This window comes from Sinohyriopsis cumingii, chromosome 8 (assembly GCF_028554795.1).
Source record: "Sinohyriopsis cumingii isolate HCF-2022 chromosome 8, ASM2855479v2, whole genome shotgun sequence".
Lineage (NCBI taxonomy): Eukaryota > Metazoa > Mollusca > Bivalvia > Unionida > Unionidae > Sinohyriopsis > Sinohyriopsis cumingii.
This window is the reverse complement of record NC_142968.1, coordinates 53,274,134-53,291,886: the sequence shown is the minus strand read 5'-3', so window position 1 is coordinate 53,291,886 and position 17,753 is coordinate 53,274,134. Positions and strand designations below refer to the sequence as shown.

The 17,753-nt window shown below is 34.3% G+C and overlaps 1 long non-coding RNA gene across 1 annotated transcript; it reads left to right on the top strand.

Annotated features, from left to right (window-relative positions):
- The first annotated feature begins 1,793 nt into the window (after positions 1-1,793).
- On the top strand, positions 1,794-15,794 carry LOC149793533 (uncharacterized). Its single transcript, XR_016422570.1, has 5 exons — positions 1,794-2,391; positions 3,270-3,527; positions 8,753-9,238; positions 11,594-11,820; positions 14,787-15,794. It is a non-coding gene; the product is annotated as an uncharacterized LOC149793533 (long non-coding RNA).
- Positions 15,795-17,753: the final 1,959 nt, after the last annotated feature.

Sequence of the window (17,753 nt, the reverse complement as noted above, 5' to 3'; positions counted from 1 at the left end):
TGGAAAACGTACAAGCCAACAACCTGAACCTCATGGTATGAACATAGACGAACTGAGACAACGAAATTCAGGATCGCATTGTCTGTTGCTTGTTATCATTAGAACATGTGACTATTGGTAAAATCCTATACTACTACTGCTGATACGTCACATGTACCGATATTTGAGACATCATTCCTTTCCATAAAAAGCTTCCCAAATTGCATCCAAATTGAATAAAAACGAAGCTCTTGTTTGGTATCATCATTATCTGGATTGTACCATAGTAACTCTAAATCATATCTCAACAGCATTCACGTTCTTGATCGTGAATGTCCTGTTGCGCGTTGCTAGTCTAGTGTGAGTACATTATTTATTTATCTATTTATGGTTAGAAGGCAATGACTGGAAATATCATCTCCATAATACTTAATGGTGAGCAAAAATATAAGATCAAAAATAATACGTGTGATGTTCATAATTATTACCATCATTGTCGATGTAACTGTGATTTCGAGATCATTTCATATAAATATTGTTGCTTCATAACGCGTCTGAAACGTATATTTCGAAATATAAATTATATCTTCAAGACAAAATGTTTGTTGTGTTCTAATGTGTGATTTAAGTACTTTATGTTATACCGATATTCCTGACAGCTACCGCATGTTTTCTTGAGCGTTTGTTACTTTTCCAACGATCGCTTGTTGGTGCGTGTACCGTTATAGGCAGGAGAACAAGGCGCGTAAAGTCTAAGCCTCCTATCCAATCTCAGATCGGTGGCAAAACTTCAACAAAAATAAATGCATAATCAATCACTAATAAATGCCTTTCACCTCAGGTCTCCACACCGAACCAATCTTCATTGAAAAAAGCTGTTCTAAGTCTGCTTTTATAACTGACAATTGCATTGCTTTCACCAACATTTCTAACGTTTTCTGTGTACGCATTTTCTCTTTATACTCATTATTTTCATTCAGCGATAATTTTGTTATCAAGCATTATGCAAGATCCATTGCTATCAAATCGTTTTCAATTTTTCAGAGAGTGTGTTTTCCTAAAATTTGTTTTCTCTGCCTTTAAAGTTCATCTCCACTCTAATAGTATTGGTGATGTATAGAATATTTAGAGCTTTCCATGATAATTGTTCACTAAATATAATGATATTCATATTCTTATGTTTACGTCTATTCTTTGAAATTAATCTTCACTCTAGACGATAATGACTGTAGTGCACGGTATGAATGGGACTACAAAGGTGTTGATCTATCATGTTACTTAAATAGGATTTAAGCTTAGTACTTTCCTCATCCCTAGATATTCGTCATTTAGTTTAACATGCTTCAAGCATTACTACTATTGTTGCTTTACTCGCACTACTGTAACTAAAACTAAAATAACAATAAAATGCAAATAATGTTATCATCATTAGCATTAGTTGTTCTATTTAGTAGCAATGATTGTGGATGACGAATATATATATATATATATATATATATATATATATATATATATATATATATATATATATATATATATATAATTTAGTTTCTTATGGATGATATCTATTAAAACTATTTAAAAATGTTCTGTACTGTACAAGAAATGTCTGAGTTTGTTTCGTTTTGTGTCCATGACCAATAAACAATATCACATACATTTCCGACTCTATCGCATATTACAATTTTAAATAAATAATTATTAACGGATGACGTTCCGGAAATACTGAGCATTATGTTCTTATTTATCAAAGAATATTGTACATTGGACTTCAGACGTTAATCTAAGTACTGAAGTTGGAGAATGTATGGTTTTCGAGGCATTTTCCTCGATATAATTTATTTTTGTGATCCATTCTTTTTCAAATTTGAAACGCTTGTTCTCATTTTGCGACATGCGTCTTTTGTAGAATGATCAATGATATTGTCAATTATCCAACGATTATTATTTATTCAAAACATGGAAAATAAACAACATTACTAGTTCAGTTTGATGCTATAGTATCATACAGTATTAGCTGACAATATCAATACATTTAAGTACAAAGAAATATGTTGTTCTTCTATCTTTTAGCTTCCAGCATAACATTTCCTTTGGTCTCAGAAGGAAGGACTGTGAAAGGTATTTTAGGTAGAAACGTGTCTTTATCATGGACATACAACAATACAAACAGGAATCCTATACGTATTAGTCGTAACTCGTCATTTGTTCTGGTTGTATGGCCAGTTAAAAATCACATCGTCTGGCATAGAAAAGATGAAAGAATACAAGTTTACGTAAACAACGGTACCTTCGAAACGGTAACTGTTACTGTTACCATTTCAAACGTTACAAGAAAAGATGCTGGCATATACAAGTTGGAACGATCATGGGATTCAGAGGACTTCAACGATAGTGTCACTCTACAAATTGGTATGTTGCATAAACCTTGGATTTCATCAGTTGTTCGTTAATTACAACAGTGCAAGTGTTCATTTTACTAGAATTATATGGATTTGTCAGTTTAAGGTAGTTAAAATTGATAATTAATAAAGACATTTAATGCTAATTTTATAATCAAAGTTTATAATTGAGAACCTGAAAGCATGTCTCTCGGTAGCTGTTCGTGTCAGAAAACATGTATACAAAGAAGTACGATCTAACTTATGTATTTCGTATTTAATCGTTTCAAAAAGGTTTCGTTTGTTTTGTACAAACACCTCTTTAACTCAATTTGTCCAGGATTTATATTTACCGTCCTAATTACCTTTGTAACCCTATCACCCGTAAACTGGTTGAATCATATTTCAAGCATATATAAACATCTTAGGTCAAACAAATAATTCATACTTTATGATGAAGAATTTAATTGACGATCGTACGTATAAACCGCATGCCTGATTATTTAAGTTCAATGCACTAACAATGTATCTCTGAGCCAAACGTATAATTTAACATTTGCAGAATTTCAGCATTTGAGTGATATTGTTTATATTAATTCATGGAAACTGCAATGCTAATTTAATTACTTTGTCCGATTTTGTCTACAATGTAAGACCTTCAACAAATCTTTCCTAATTCTGCTAAAGACATTGAAACATCTCTTTCCCAAAGTTTTATAAAGATACGCTTAAAAAATTCATGAGAAGAAAATAAATTTAAAAAAGTTCAATATGACAAGTGGATATTCTGTACAAGAACAATTGCATAACGACTACAGATAATTAATCATTTTGCAAATGAAGCCGCTAGTGTTTGATTTTCTATAGCTTCAGTCATCCTCATTATTCGTATGTTTTGCATTTTTCTAGATGAAGGAACCCCTCCTTGGATAACTATGGTTCTACATGTCGATTTGTACATAGAGTTACAGTGCAATTCCCTAAATATATCCACAGAAAAGATTTCCTGGAGCCTCAATGGATCTATGATAGAAAGCAATGGCAAATATTCTCAAAACAACACGATTCTTGCTATACAGAATTTAACACCTGATGATCTGTACAACATTTACAAATGTAAGTCATCCGGAGTTGGATTTGAGAGTGATCCATACAGATTAAATATTTGTAAGTATATTGTTCTTTTTGTCTTATTCAGTCACTGTCTTTTAATCGCTGATATTGCAACATACCTTTATCCCCGAATCTACCTTTCCGTGAAAGAATGTTCTTCTATAAATAATACCAGTTTATATATATATATATATATATATATATATATATATATATATAGAGAGAGAGAGAGAGAGAGAGAGAGAGAGAGAGAGAGAGAGAGAGAGAGAGAGAGAGAGAGAAAGAGAGAGAGAGAGAGAGAGAGAGAGAGTATAAAAAATAGCAGTTTCGCCTGATTACACACTATATAAGTATAGTTTCTCGAAAGTGTCAAATAAAATAAGTTTATGATAATGATTGTTCTGTATGCATATACACCATCACACACACGCACACACAAACACACACACATACATACACACACACACATTTATCATTGTCTTCAGCTTCATGTGTTCTAAGTCGATGCCTTCTATAGAATGGTACCCTTGATTAAAATATTTTTCTTCTGAGGTATGAAATCAAGTTGAATACCCACTCGATCTCTTCTTCCGTTTGAGAAACCAATAACCTGAAACAAAATATTCCCCTGTGGCGTACATTTAATATATACGGTTTGTTGACTTTGTCCATAAAGATATGTTATTTATATATGTACTTTCTACTTGACCTTGACGTACGGCTCTCTCTCTCTCTCTCTCTCTCTCGGGGCCCCGAGTGGCTGAGTGGTCTAAAGCGCTCTCCGTTACGGATCACTGCCATCTCACCTCTGTCTGCGTAGGTTCGAGTCTCGGATTCGGCCAATGTGGGTATGTGAGAAAGCTTGCCAGTAGCTTCTCGAGGGTCGGTGGTTCTTTCCGGGGATTTCCTGGGTTCTTCCTTCACCATTAATACTGGCCGCCATATATAGCCTATCTTGTGCTGAAAAATGGCGTTAAGAAAACATGCAACAACAACTCTCTCTCTCTCTCTCTCTCTCTCTCTCTCTCTCTCTCTCTCTCTCTCTCTCTCCCGCTCTCTCTCTCCTTGTTTTATATCTTGTTTATAAATCCTGTATACTTGGCAAATTACTTGTCCTTGCCTTAACATCCGAAGCATATTTATTGGTATCGTTGTGTTCCCTTTTTAATTTGGGTGCATTAATTTACTCAAACTATTATTCGTTGAATTTCAAAGTGCTTAATAAAATGTTTGGACTACATTAATTTCATAACTATTGGAATTATATCAAAATTCAAACTAGGACATTCTGGAGTATTGTATTGTGGTACATCGAAATACTGTTAACATATCGCCACATTCCTTGTCATTGCTACGCTAGCACATTCGAGACTGCATACACATCAACGCATTCAATATCATAATTTATTCGGAATATATTTGGATTGCAAATCGAATTTCGTGCTTTTGGTCTTGTGTTAGAACTTTTATAAGTATTTGAGATTTAATTCACAATTGTACGCTCTTCCACTTAGTGTCCTTTCAATGATCTGTCTTCGTCATGGTGAGGAGGAGTTTAACCTTGATTATAGATTTCGGAACATGTACGATGTAAGAAAAAGATTGTTTACTTGAAACAAATGCGGCAGAGCAGGATAGTACTACTCATCCATGGAATATGGCCCGATCTGTTTCTCTCCACCATTTTTGTTGTTTAAAATTTAGTCGCATTTCGCACGAGTAAAATAACAAACGAAATGTTACGATTGAGACGGTAAAATTACTAGAGTATTCTCGGGCATGAAATTCCTTCAATACATTTATGAACGTAAATGTTGTCACTGAACTGGTACCTGCTGCCCGATAAAAACTGAACTGCAGAAACAACTCTTCATCAATTCATCAATTCAATATCAAAAGTAGCGCATGGAAGGATAGGTATCAAGTTCAGATAGATTCCGACTGTACCTGTTTCATATCATCGACGACTTAGCAATAGAACAGAGCACGACGTGTTGATTTTCTTAGTATTGAAAAAGTGAGGACATATCTGTACGATAACGTTTCAGTGTCTGTAGGACGTAAAACCGGATTCATCTGGAGGGCATTTTTTCATCGGCAATGTCAAAATTCGTCTTTGAATTGTTAATTTTTTTAGTTATGTCGCATATTTAGATGGTTTTCATTCAGGAGGAATATTAAATTAAATCCGTATTGGAGGTTTTAAACAGTAACAAACTCATCTTATATAAATTCAAATTAGTCATTAATAACGCAGACGATTTATATGCAGGGCTTAGGATCTTGAACTTCTTAAGTTTCATCGTGTATTTGTAATTGAGAGTTCTAGTTCTTCCAAAAGACACCCTATTGTACGGTTCAGTGTAACAAAATCTTCCAGAGCCTGAAATCATCACTGATCATGCGCCTGCATGTATTCCTCTGCCTCTGCTGAGAACAGGGATACATCCCCTGCACATCCGTGGCGCCAACATCGTCAATTAGTACAAAAACAATTAGTACAAAAACAAAGTAGAACGTAGCGGCTGCAAAAACTACCTGGGCATATCCCTCTTCAGCATCGTCGGAAAGGCTTTCACCTGTGTCGTCTTGGAGCGCTTGCAGACCCTAGCCTTCCGAGTTTTTCAAGGCGACCAGTCAACAGTGAACATGGTCGTCTCACTACGACTTCCTACACATAACGAATACGTTTGACCTGGTCAATCTTTGCGGACTCTTTAGGCTCCTGCAGATCGGCTGTCTCCTACCCACCTCGACTACTCGTTGTCGTCTCGTCACGTGTGCTTTATTGATGCAACATCGGAGGCCTTCCTAGTTTTCCTAGTTTTCAGCGGAGTGAAGCATGGCTGCGTCATTACGCAAACGGTCTTTGCAATCTTCTTCTCCATGACGTTCCAGTAATCCTTCAAGGACTGCAGCGAGGTAGTGTAGATTCATAGCAGGGCTAACGGCAAGATGTTCAACATCGCCCGTTTCCGTACTAAGATTAAAGTCACATATGTCCACATCCGTCAACTGCTCTTCGCCGCCGATGCAGCCTTGACATCACACACGGAAGATGCACTGCACTGCTGGTATGCCACCTCTCCCACGCCTGTAAGGAAGTTGGATTGACCATCCCTTTGAAGAAAATGAACGTCATGGAGATCTAGGATGACTCCCCTCCCTCCATCACCATCGAGGGCTACAACTTGGAAGTTGTTGAAAACTTCACATACCTCGGGTCCACCATCTCCAGCTTACTTTTCATTGACTCTAAGTTGAACAGCAGGATTGCCAAGGCAGCAACAGTGATGGCAAGACTGAATCAGACTGTCTGGAACAACCCCAACCTCACTGGAAAGACCAAATTGCGCGTCTACTATGCCTGCATGCTCAACACGCTCCTTTACAGCATCGAGACATGGACGACATATGCGAGACGAGAAAGGAAACTCAACAGCTTATACCTGAGATGACTGTAGTGTCTTCTGCATATCCAGTGGCAGGATAAAGTACCCAACATAGAGGTTCTGGACACGCCAACATGATCAACATTTTCTGTATTCTCGCAGAGGTGCGCCTTTGCTGGCTCGGCCACGTCAAGAAAATGGACCCAGGCTGCATTCCTAAGGACCTGCTATACAGTGAACTAGCAGACGGCGCACGACCAAATGGATGGAAACATATGCGTTACAAAGGCGTTTGTAAGAATTATATGAAAACGGCCAACATCAACGTCAACGACGGGGAGAGTTGTGCTAACGACCGCTCCACCTAGCGCCTAGATGTCAGACTGTGTGTTCAAAAAGGCAAGGAAAACAATAACATAAAGCACGCTGAAAATAGAGCCACGAAGAATGCGAAACAACAGTTTTTCCTGAAGCTACACCATCGTCTCGCGTAGACGAACGAATGTCAAGAAGAAGAAATTCTTATGTAAGAAAGGAATAAAGAATAAAAATTTGACAATATATTGGACAACCAAGTTTTGTTTTTTCTTTGGCGATAGTAAAGAGGTTTGATATGAAAGAGGTTTGGCACAAACAGCAACTTTTTCGCTAAAGGGCATTTGCGTGTCGAGAAAGAAACATTTCCTGCACAAATACTCATACTGGAGAATCATGGATAGTTCACTTACATACCCATACTGACATCCACTATTATGCCTATGGTTTTACATCAATGTTACGCCTAGGGATGTTTTTATATCAAACATTCCCCTTGTATCAAGAGGGTCTTGTTTACGAAATGGAAGAATTACGTAAAATTCCCCATGTTCATATAGTGTCATTTCGTTTATATCCTTAATGTTTTCGAAATCTACTAATGTGTCACGATGAAATCCCGCCAAGTTTTCGTGAATTATAGTGACTCTCTAGAAAATATTTGATAACAAACCTTGGCAAAGTAGTTGCGACTGTAATGTGTGCTAATAAAAGTGACCCAGTTACCGCACAAATATAATAAACACGCCCGCATTCTAACTATATATTGTGGTGAAACACTTAGGGGAAATTTAGTAGCATATAGATGATCATTTTGAGTTTGTCTTTACTTGATTTGTATGTTATTACAATTTTTAAGAACTCTTTCTCCTATAACGTTAAATTCTATCAGACCTTAAAATTAGTGGCACTCAGCTGGACTTTTTGAAATTTTTACAAATTGTAAACGATTTATCAAAAGTATTTGAGTATTTCATCATTTGATTACTTTGATCTTAAATGTGCAAACTTTGCGTCTGACATGCATGAAATCTTTAAATCATTTCCTTTATTTATGTTCCAGAGACCAATATTTAAAATATTTCTGAATTTTAACAATAATGTTTTATTTATCTACTTCCTGGTAATGCATCTTTAGTGTTTTATCCGATTCATTTCTGTACCATAATAAAACCAGATTTTATGTTATATGGTATTATATGGTATGTGTCGTTTCCCGAGAAGTATATGTCCGTCGCCTTGGTGATCCACTTGCTTTTCATAATCGCTTGTGTTGCGTACCTTTTGCGATGACTTAAAGTTTTATTTTCGGACTTGTGTTTAAATGTTATATTCAGTGGGTATATTTTGAATCATCCGATGCATATATTGCACGAATATATACATACACACCTGAATATATTCATTATTGCTTCTGTACAACTTTCCAGTATAAATATGACATTTTTGTGCAATCTGTGTAATCTTTTTCCAGTTTTAAGATATTGTTCTGAATATATAAATATTAAAAATGGATTGATTTATATTGATTGGGTCAATGAAAGTTTGATTTACCGTTTGATTTCATTTCAGCTCAATCCAGTACCAAACCTATCAACGGAAATAATTTTGTGCAGCAAGTTTTCAATGATAAGTATTATTAGTGTATTTACTATAATGCTTTAGCATAGCACAATGAGCAGAAACATAGATTCAAGCACCAGACCATGAAACGCATATATGTGTTTAGCAATCAAATTAGAGTCATTTATAGTTGTGAAATAATTATGAATATTGTGGATCATACAAGTGCATCTATTCTAAGGTATCTCCCTGCAAGATTGCGAATTGTATCACGTATAACATGGCAAACAATCGTCATTATGTCCATTTTGTTGTATTTATTTCATGGTTGTATCCCAACATGCAAGCTTCGAAACAATGAATATTTGTCTTTCCTTCCAGGTCTACTAGGACCGCGTATTGGGGTTGGACTAGTAAGTGTTGCCATTTCCTTGATCATCAGTGGAGTTCTAATTTTGTTCAGGCAGAGGTGTAAAGTCGCATTAAGCAGATCGGGTACGATTATCTTCCTCTTTTAAGCATGCATGTGTCTACATATAATTGATTTACAAGATCTAAATACATAGCATATATAGCATAAATTCTCTCTCCAAATGAGAATGAAAAATGTTGGCATTAAAAGCAAAAACTCTCGAAATTTTCGCCAGCTAAATTGTTTCCAAGTTAAGTGGTCTCTGGTAACATACTTAGTTTGTCCGATTCTAGCTTTATGAGCTGGATACATTTAGCTGATTTGCATGCTGTAACTTAGTTACTTTACACAACGCATAAATGGGTTTATAATACCAAACCGCAGGTAAAATGTCCTTCCTGCCCATATGGGATAAATTCCATGCGACAGCATCTGCATTGCTTATTCGGCTTCTTTTCTATACACATCATTGCAGGTTATACTATTCTTGTGTCAGGTATAATGTATAATTCTAAACATATGTAATACGTCTCTGCTATGACACTTTGGCGAGTATGATTTTGCAAGGAGGGAAAATACGCTGAACGTAGTATGTAAATAAGAATTTACTTACGTTAGATTAAACAATTTACTTTCACAGAAATGTCCAGATAATAAGTATAATAAAGTACATAAGAATGAAACCATTCGTAGAAGTTGAAACATATGCACAACTGTTTCCCACGTACATGTATGAGGTGCATGAGCAAAACGCATTTTGCATTTGATCGTCCTTTTGAAAAACGTTCCCTCTCATTTTAGTAATATCCGATGCTTTACTGAGGCGCTCTCCAATATTATTCCGATAAACAAGTTCATATTTTCCCTACATATTGGTTTATTTTGTTATTATAGACTCATTTGGTTTTTCTACCTTAGGCGTAATGGTACAAATAACACACTACAAGAAACAAAGTAATTGATTTTATGCTGTATTCTGAAACAAATACACAACCGCAGATTCATCAATCTACAGTCACGAAAGTAAAGCGAACTTTGCACCGACTATCGATCTTTGAAGTTTATTGCATGCTCACACATAGTTTATAAAGTATTGATCGTTTTGGTATACTTACAATTTAAAGTTTGAGAATGAATGCGGATTTCAATATTTTTTCTAGTAAATCTGGAATGGATGAAATTTATTTTACTGTCGATGCATATCCATGTTTCTTTTGATTGACTGCATTTATTAGTCTGGTTAATTCCGTCTGATGGTGTATCTTACATAAACCTCAAACAGTGGAAGGACTGCCATAAACTGTACCTGTGTTTGTGTTCTGTTATTGATCGTGTGGAATCATATTGTGGGGAAAATACGAATTCTTGTAATTGACAATATTATACGACGTTTTGTTATATCACATTCATTTCGTTTTGAGTGTAGCAACGAAAACATGATTTATGTTGGAAATATAGTCGAAATTAAAGTATAAATTTAATATGTGTATCAGGTTTTGAGATCATTGGAATGGTTCATATACCTCGGATTTGCAATACGATCGTGTAAAGTACATTTTGAGGAAATTCAATATCCAATAATGTGTAGCCGTAGTTATTACCAGTTAAAGTAAATCTATGTTTATGCCATGTCACTTGCATGCTCTTTGTGGGAGGGACCCTAACTGTGTACATAACATGTACGAATTCCAACGCTACCCTAACATTGCATCAAAAACGTTGAACTGGGAGATTGGCAAACCATCTGTTGTGTGACAGTCGATTCAACCAGAGGAAAAAAAAAGACTTCTTCGTCGCCTTCGCACCTCGGCTCTAGGGTGCTCAGTTTTCTACCAAAACCTTCAGATGATAGCCCTTAGTCCCATATTACTTTTATGTGCTATTTATATAGACCCAGGAAATTCTGATTATATTCTGAACCATTCTATGTGCGAACGGTTACGATCATTTCACATAAGTAATTATTTAACTGATCAGAATTGTATTTTCAATATTGGATTTCTGACGTTTCTTGTGGATATTGCTAATATCACGCTCATTTCTTTCTTGCTTGAAAGGTTCATAAGTAATACAGAAACTGTCTAGATAATTAACTTTATATACTCTCAAATGGACGAAACAGCTTATGTAGTTCATCCACTAACTAATCTAATAAAGCAAAAGCCCATACTATATAAGCGTTAAGTAGTTCCTAATTCACGAGACGTATTTGCTAATTTTAGATACACATGCAATATGAAACCGTGCAGTATGAAAAATATAAATCTAAAGTTAATTTAACAAATATGAGCCTATAACAATATTTGCTTAATTCTATCTTTTGTAATCGAGTGTTTCTTAAACGAATTATATCTTTATTTTGTTTGTGAACGGTATAGACGGTAAGAAATAGTCTCCAGCAAACGTATCAAAGTATAACATGTTCATGCCCATTTCAGCAATGACAAAAGAAGCTTCCAAAATAAATCAAATTCGAGAAAGCGTGCCTTTAAAAAATTTGGCATCGTCATATGCCAATGAAATCTATTTAAACAGCGATGATTCAGAGAACAAAAATCAAGGCAATAATTGTTGCAGACTTTTCCAATGGCTTGGAAGTGTAAAAGGAGACAAAAGAGTTGTTAATATTGAACTCATTGAAGACACGTACAAAGTTATTAATGAGGTAACAATTAATGATGATCTTCTATCTATCGAACAATAGACGTATCTATCTATTTCATATTAAAATGACTCATGCAATTTATTATTTACACATAACATCACCAACATTTTGTGCTTTGTGTCTTGCCCATTTCGTAGCATACATGCGATACCTTGTTATCCAAATGTGCCCTTATTCATATAACTTTACAAGAAAACCAAACTATCTTGGTTAAATAATTTTATTTCATAAATGTTCTTGCTGCGGTTGACATTTAGTAAATAAAACAGTATATGCAAACAGGAAAAGTGCAAAAAATGGATAGGTTATGACGGTCCTATGATAACCAGCGCGAACTTAAAGATTACAAGTGAATACAATATTAATGGCGCCTTCCATTTTTTAAAACAAAATTTATCATTAAAACAAGATATCAAAGAGAAACCATTGTGGATTTTAGGTACAGTTTCGTTAAAACTTTCACTTACTGATATTGTTCGTTTTGTTTTCTAAATATGTTTGTGTTATTTAAACATTTTGTAATCGAATAAATGTTTGTGATCGAGAAATTATGCATCTCTGAGGTTTGTTAAGTATGTTTCTTTAATCCGTCCATCCGTCTGGGATTCGCCACATTCGAGCTATCAAATATGATTTAATTTTGCTAATTCATGCAATGAACAAAAGATGTTCAAACATAGGCAAACACCTTCTTATTAAGATAACATCTGCATAAATGTGCATGAATCCAAAATAATACTGACACTGAGTTTCTATTTTTGGTATATAATTGTGGTAAATTTTAGTTTAAAAATGGTTGACTGAAATACTTTTAGGTGCATTATTTACATTGAACATTTTATATAACTTAACAGATTAAAGGCCTTTTAGCTTATATGTCCTTGATATGAAAGTATTTTAATGCATGTTCATTAATCTTTAATTGCTGAAAAACCAAAGCTTGTTTTATGTTTAACTACACCGCAGGGTCATCAAATGCTGACAATTATTACCCTCCTAAATTTTGAGCAGGTAGTTATTCAACATAATAATATACGAGGAAATGGCGTATAAGGGACACATATAACTCACTTATATTGGATTTAGAGACCTTTTAATAAGCAAAGATGTTCAATAAGCTACAGCAGATAACGTCAAAAGATAATAATGAGTAACGTATATGCCTGCACATAACAAGTGCTATCTTATATGGATTTCGGTGATGGACGGGTTGTCATTCTCGTTGTTAGCAACTGCTATATAAATAAAAGTTCTGGTTAATACGAAGTAGAACAAACCTAGGAGAAACGAGAGAAGGTCAGGGAGTATGTACTGATTTAATTATATTATACTGAACTGATAGATTCTTAACTGAAAAGCAGAAGAAAACTCGATAAAAACAAGGCTACAATACTGTACATTGTTTATATATCCTTGCAGGCCTTCGTACCCTCTGCAACGGATGTGTTTCAACACTATTTGGAATAATAATTTATTCGATAAATACTAATTATATTATTAAACTCATGAATCTGTGTAAGACTTTTTACCTTAAATTTTATTTTTCTGCTGAGCTACGATACTGCTACTGCGTATATGATAAAATATACCCAATATAGATAAACAGAAACAATCTTTTCAGCTTCATAACAGTGTAGGTGATATTCGTTACCACAGGAGCTCGCTGTGCTTTTAGTTGGTATCTGAAGTCGGTAACTAAATTTACTAGAGAGACCGCGATTCGCCGTGGACACAAATTTGGGCAGAAATAAGCATCAATTAACGATAAGCTTATGGTTGCTACACCTTCATCCAATATATGTATCAATTGTTTAAAACATATATAGACGACAATAGTGACGAGTCGAATTATTAATATTTAGTGAAACCATTGCATTAGCGCGGTCTCTGCTTGTAAACGTTGTATTCTCTGTACGATATATCATTCTAGTCTCGCAGAGGAAATGCACATACAACATATCTATTTTTGATTTAAACTATATGGCAAAAACCCGTCGCCCTTTAAAAAGTTAAGTAATATTTCTTAGAACAATATGTAACCAAGTTTCACCTAAGTTTTGCTTGACTTGTGTATTCTTAGTTAATCAGTGTTTAATGATTATATGTAAAGAATTTGTCGTTATTTATTCACGATCCCATGCATAGGTGTCCAATAAAAGCCTTTCTATAGTATAATAGAAAGGATAGTCTTTGATAATAGACTACATATTATTTTTCACTCCTTCTCTCTCTATCTTTCTCTCTTTCTCTCTCTCTCTCTCTCTCTCACACACACACACACACACACACAAACACACACTCTCTTCATAACGATCTCTCTCCATGTTCCATGATATCATCTCAAAGCAACCGTGACAAGAATTACTTATCGAAATTTGTATCTAAGTAATTTTGCAAATTTTAGAAGACTTGTTGAGATTTGATCCCTTTGAATTAAATTTAAAACCAGCAATATGTGCAATGCCTCAAATTGTACGTCAAGCTTGGATAATTTTAAAATTGCTCGATCAATAGATGAAAAGAGGGAACGAAAGACAATATTCCGATTTCATAATATAAAAAGAGCTCATTTTCTTTTTCCTTTATAAAAAGCACTCTGCCAATACACTTCTACAGCAATCGATGTTCACCTCGTTCTAAGAAAAGTTCAAGAACAGCACGAACCAGAGGCTGAGTCAATAATTGTAAGGTATTCTGTAATATTGGTTTATGTAACACATCCTTATTATTAGCGCTTGAATTCGGGAAATGTATTGGATCAGATTACTTCATTCTTTGTTCTTAGATTTGCAGTTCGATTTTCTTAAGTTACCCTTTAGCTAACACAACACATTCTGGAGATTATGGGTTGATTCATAACGTTTTATTTATCATATTTCTACACTTTCATTTATTTCAAGAACAAAATGACATTCGTGATGTATTTTAAAATAATAAAATCATTGAAATATGTTTCAACATTTCAGGCTGCCATGTCTGTCTCTGATCACGCAAATGACAACGTAAGCGCTGAACATCCGCATGAAGTCAGCATGAGTGCTGAAGACAGTCACTGCCATTTTGACGTTTCTGTAGAATGTTGTCAATATGAGACAGCCAGAATGGAAACAGATCTAACGTATATAACTCCAATATGCGATCTTTCAAGTCCTATTGAGCTATGTCAGGATTATATATGATTTAGCTCGTGCTATTGAAGTATATCTTGCTGAGGAAAATGACTTGCATGCAACTGAAGCACTAAAAGCGGAATAGAAACCATATACTCTATGTAAATTAATACTACTACTACTGCTACTACTACTACTACTACTACTAATAATAATAATAATAATAATAATAAGAAGAAGAAGAAGAAGAAGAAGAAGAAGAATCACTTAAATTGGTACAATACTCAGCAGATGGGGAGTTTCATTGGCTCAGTGGTTAGCGTGCCACATTCAAGACAAAAAAAACACGCAGGTTTGAAGCCTGTCATTGTATCAGTCTGAGACAGCTATCTTCGTGTGTCCCTGAGCAAGGCAATATATCCAGTTGCCTAGGCACAAATAGCCTACTTGTGTTGTTGTGCAAAAAAACAAACAAACAGCGACCTTAAACTTAACAAGTGACATGAGTTAGTAACAGTTATTTTGGCATAAATGGCAATCTTATCATTCTAAGCTGAGAGAAGGTATATTGCTGAACAGTACTCGAAATAACCAGCTGGCAATGATTTCAAAGTCTGTACTCTCGGGCCAGGAGCCCATTTGTATAGGAGCGGTGAGAATTCAGGCACATGTGACTTATCGCATTTCAGCACATGAAACTAGTATTTTGTAGCAGACTATGACCTATTGAAGGAAAATATTCTGCTGCGAAACTACAGCTGAGGTGAGGGTTATCAAATTAAAAATTAACCTCGATTGATATGACACTATCCTTTTGTCGTTATCGTATACTTTCAACTGAAAATAAATCGGACTTTCACTTTCTATCAGTGTTTTCTCTCTTGTCCGGTTTCCTTTTGTTTTCAAGACTATTATATCCATACGTTTTATAACTATATCTATCTATCTATCTATCTATCTATCTATCTATCTATCTATCTTTCTATTTATATATCTATCTATATATATCTATCTATTTATCTATTTATCCATCTATCTATCTATCTATCTTTCTTTCTATTTATCTATCTCTCTCTCTCTCTCTCTCTCTATATATATATATATATATATATATATTTATTTATTTATTTATTTATTTATCTATTTATCCATCTATCTATCTATCTATCTATCTATCTATCTATCTATCAATCTATCTATCTATCGATCTTTTTAAAAATATTACAGAAAAGAGTGAAATCTTCGTACAATGTAACAAGTGTATTTATTTCACCAGAATACAAAGTGAGAATGAGAAACAAAACATACGGTATTGCGAATTAAATCCCAAAATAATTCAAAAATTACAGACAAAAGTAATTTAAACTCTTAAATACAAGTCAGTAGAAGTCCTGAAAAAATCCCAAACTTGAAGGATATGACATGTCTGTGGTACCTAGTAAAATGTTTATATTCCAACAGTCTATTGTTGAATCAACGAAATAAAATTTCAGGTATGAATAGACTTCCACATTCCAGTGAATTGCTTAATCCGTGAATTGTATCAGAGCACTTTTGTAATTCCTAAGAAAGGAATCACTTTAATTCAATAATTTGAACAAAAATGATTCCAGCCCTAAACTACTGGTTACAACATACAATATAATTTAAAAGTGCTAGTTGATAAAGCATGAATGACCAAGTCATAACATTCACACGATGATATAGCTTTCTACTTGAATTCAGGTCACAATCAATATTTCTAAAAAGGAATACCAATCTCTTCATGACAATAACATTCTAGAATGATCCTGATAAATTGTGATCCATCTAGGCTAAAATATGCCACACAAAAGCAAAAACAACAGCAAGCAAAAAATAAAAAACTAGTTCAGAAAACAATATAAGAACACAAAACCTGTAAAATTCACTTAGGAAAGTCAAAAACCTGAAAGAAGCAAACAGATTTACTTATTTTAGTAATAAAGATACTGATATTAAGCCAATGCACATAAAGGGAAAAATAGCAATACATTAAATGTTTACAATGCATAAGATAAAACAAAAGGTCAGTGAGGACAAGCCAAGTTTTAGACAAGTTCAAGCCCAGCATACAAAGTTACATTACAATAGCACATTCAAACTAGCAAACAATTAAATAAAATTTATTTAACGGATCAAATTCAATGCTTGCATATATATATATATATATATATATATATATATATATATATATATATATATATATATATATATATATATATATATATATATCGTGCCGCAAATACATATTCATATATATATCGTGCCGCAAAGTTTGCATTCAAGGAAACCAATGCGAATAAGTGCATTTATTGATGAAACGTCAGATCAAACCTTGATGAACTCAGGTTTGCTACCAATATTTTTTGTAGAAACTCTACATCTTCAGACAAGAAACTCCCTGGAAAAAGATGGATTATATACAACCTCAATGAGTGACAAAGCTCATCGAGTAAGAAATCGACGTCATTGTAATTGACGGAAATGACACGCATGTAAAGAAAGAAACCTATTTAACCAATAGAAATACCTTGGCATGGACCCGATTGAAGATGATCGGACCTATATAACGACGGTTATTGTTTAATAATCAACGTGTATCACTAATTGTATAACAGATAAGCCGATGACTAGATAGCAATATCCCATTTCTTCAGTTCATAACTCACGTGTATAATGTAATGGATGAAACGGAAGTGTATTTTCAAAATTTGAACAAATTGGCTGAAAAGTACACATAACAATTTATACTAGTCAATATTTTGAAAGTTTCAGTCTTTTTTTAATCAACATTACCATTAT